General features: G+C 50.2%; 2 non-coding genes across 2 annotated transcripts in view; both read right to left on the bottom strand.

Annotated features, from left to right (window-relative positions):
* LOC126778669 (large subunit ribosomal RNA) overlaps positions 1–1,206 on the bottom strand; it is a 3,980-nt gene extending 2,774 nt beyond the window's left edge. Inside the window, exon 1 of the ribosomal RNA XR_007670215.1 lies at positions 1–1,206. This exon is cut by the window's left edge and continues 2,774 nt beyond it. This is a non-coding gene — a ribosomal RNA (large subunit ribosomal RNA).
* A 905-nt stretch (positions 1,207–2,111) lies between these two features.
* On the bottom strand, positions 2,112–2,268 carry LOC126778647 (5.8S ribosomal RNA). The gene has a single exon (XR_007670196.1). It is a non-coding gene; the product is annotated as a 5.8S ribosomal RNA (ribosomal RNA).
* Between the last annotated feature and the right edge of the window lie 364 nt (positions 2,269–2,632).

Genomic DNA, 2,632 nt, shown 5'->3' with positions numbered 1-2,632 from the left:
ACGTCAGAATCGCTACGGTCCTCCATCAGGGTTTCCCCTGACTTCGACCTGACCAGGCATAGTTCACCATCTTTCGGGTCCCAGCATCTGTGCTCAGAGCGCGCCTGCATTCACGGATTGGAAACGAGACGCCTCGGGAGTGCGAGAGATCGATCGAGACCGAAGCTCCATCCTCCCTGAGCGTGCGCGCGTGTTTAGCGCGCGCGCGCCTTCACTTTCGTTGCGCCTTTCAGTTTTATGTTTTAAATATCTCAATGACTCGCACACATGCTAGACTCCTTGGTCCGTGTTTCAAGACGGGTCCTGCGAGTGCCCGAAAATGAATCATCGCAGACGGATACGCGCACAGTCCGAGACAAAACACGGCAGCGACGACAGCAACGCCGCGTCGACGTCCGCACTCGGGCAGGAAATCGACGGACGACGTTCGCTTGCGTCGGGCCGGACGCGCGTGAGACGCGTGCGCGATTCGTATTATATGTACGATTTTGTACTACCGTCCGACGGCCGGTCGGCCACCGTCACGGTCCAATAGTGCGTGCGCGAACACGAACACGACTGGACTCCCGAACGGCGCTTAGACCGACATCGAACGGGTCGCGATGTATTACTGAGAGAGAAGTGCACGCCGTCGACGAACGTCGACGGACGCGACCCGTGTCACACACGACGAACCCGCTAGGGGACACGTATGCGCGACATCGAGGCGCGCGCCCGTACGCCGTCGAATGACGATGAATCTCTCCGTTCGTTCATTCGAGTTTCGCAGGTTTACCCCTGAACGGTTTCACGTACTCTTGAACTCTCTCTTCAAAGTTCTTTTCAACTTTCCCTCACGGTACTTGTTCGCTATCGGTCTCGCGGTAATATTTAGCCTTAGATGGAGTTTACCACCCACTTAGGGCTGCACTCTCAAGCAACCCGACTCTGAGGAGCGTACCTCTCGCCGTCTCGCTCCGTCGCTACGGGCCTGGCACCCTCTACGGGAAAACGGCCCCGTTCAAGACGAACTTGGACAGGAGTGGCGACGACGAGAAAGCGATACCTCCCGAACACCACATCTCCCGCGATCGTTACAACCGCGGGATTCAGTGCTGGGCTATTTCCTGTTCGCTCGCCGCTACTAAGGAAATCCTGGTTAGTTTCTTTTCCTCCGCTTACTAATATGCTTAAATTCGGCGGGTGATCCTCCCTGATCTGAGGCCAACGATAAAAAAAAAACGAGGCAGACGCGATATCCGTCAACGCGACGGCGCCGCTTTCGTCGAGACGAGACGAGACGAGACGAGATCTTCATCATCATCCGTCCGTTCCGACGTCGGCGTCGACGCGCTCTTCGGACGTCGAGTCCGCCTACTATTCGTTATCGCGCGTGCACGCACGTGCGCGCGTTCGTTCGTTCGCCACCCCGCCGTCTGTGTATATAATGATAACACAGACACGAGAGACGACACGACGCGACACGACACGACACGACACGCCTCGAAAACGAATACGACGTTTACATGTCATCACGTACGCAATGCGCGCTTTATGTGTATACGTCGTAACGAAAACGGAGCTGTTTTATCGATATACGTTCGATCGATGTTCGATAACGAGAAACGTACGAACTCTCGCTCTCTCACTAGACTAGAAGAGATCGGCCCTCATATATCCGATTACCCTCTTTGATCGAACGATAGAACGACGATCGAAAGGTCGGAGATGGGGGCGCGCTCTCGACTAGACCGATCGACGAAGACGACGACGACGACGACGACGACGACGACGACGTAGACGACGTAGACGTACGAATCGGTAGAGCGAGCGACGCTCTCGGTCTCTCACACATCGCGCATAACGAAACTCCGTGACGTAAACGTACACACGAACCGTATATAAATACAAAAATTTTGTAATATACACGAACACGCATGGTACATAAACATACATACACGTCGTATTGAAATATTTGAACGGACCGAGAGAGAGTCGGTTCGTATTCGTATACGAACGAACTCTAAAACGGATACCGTCATGTGTTCGAGAATAACGTATAAAAGTTTAACATTACGAAAAACTATATACACATTAAACATTGAACAGTGTGGTATATATTTTTATACAGCCGGCCCTCAGACAGGAGTGGTCCTGGATGTTTCTCCACGGACCGCAATGTGCGTTCGAAATGTCGATGTTCAAATGTGTCCTGCAGTTCACACTATGACGCGCAGTTAACTGCGTTCTTCATCGACCCGCGAGCCAAGTGATCCACCGTCCAGGGTAATTGTTTATTTTCATGATGATTAGTTTCTACGATCACTGAAGCGATTCTATACACGCCCGTGATATTAGTTTGTTTAAATTTTTTTTTTTTTTCTTTTTTTATTTCTTTTCAGTATATAAATAAAAATTAAAAAAAAAAAAAATATTAAAAAAAAAAAATTAAAAAAAAATATACGTTATTTGAAGATGACGATGCGCTATCGAAAGACGACAACATCGTGCTTTCCTCGAGAAACCGACGTCGAAACATCAGAAGGGACGCGTTGAACGACCCCGTTTTTATTATATTCGGAGTCGTCGTCTCGCATCCGAACGACATACGAACGCCGAACCGCATTTTGTTTTATTTCATTTTACGAAAAAA

Source organism: Nymphalis io, chromosome 26 (genome assembly GCF_905147045.1).
Source record: "Nymphalis io chromosome 26, ilAglIoxx1.1, whole genome shotgun sequence".
NCBI lineage: Eukaryota > Metazoa > Arthropoda > Insecta > Lepidoptera > Nymphalidae > Nymphalis > Nymphalis io.
Note: the sequence above shows the minus strand (reverse complement) of the source record. Positions and strands in the feature narration are given on the sequence as shown.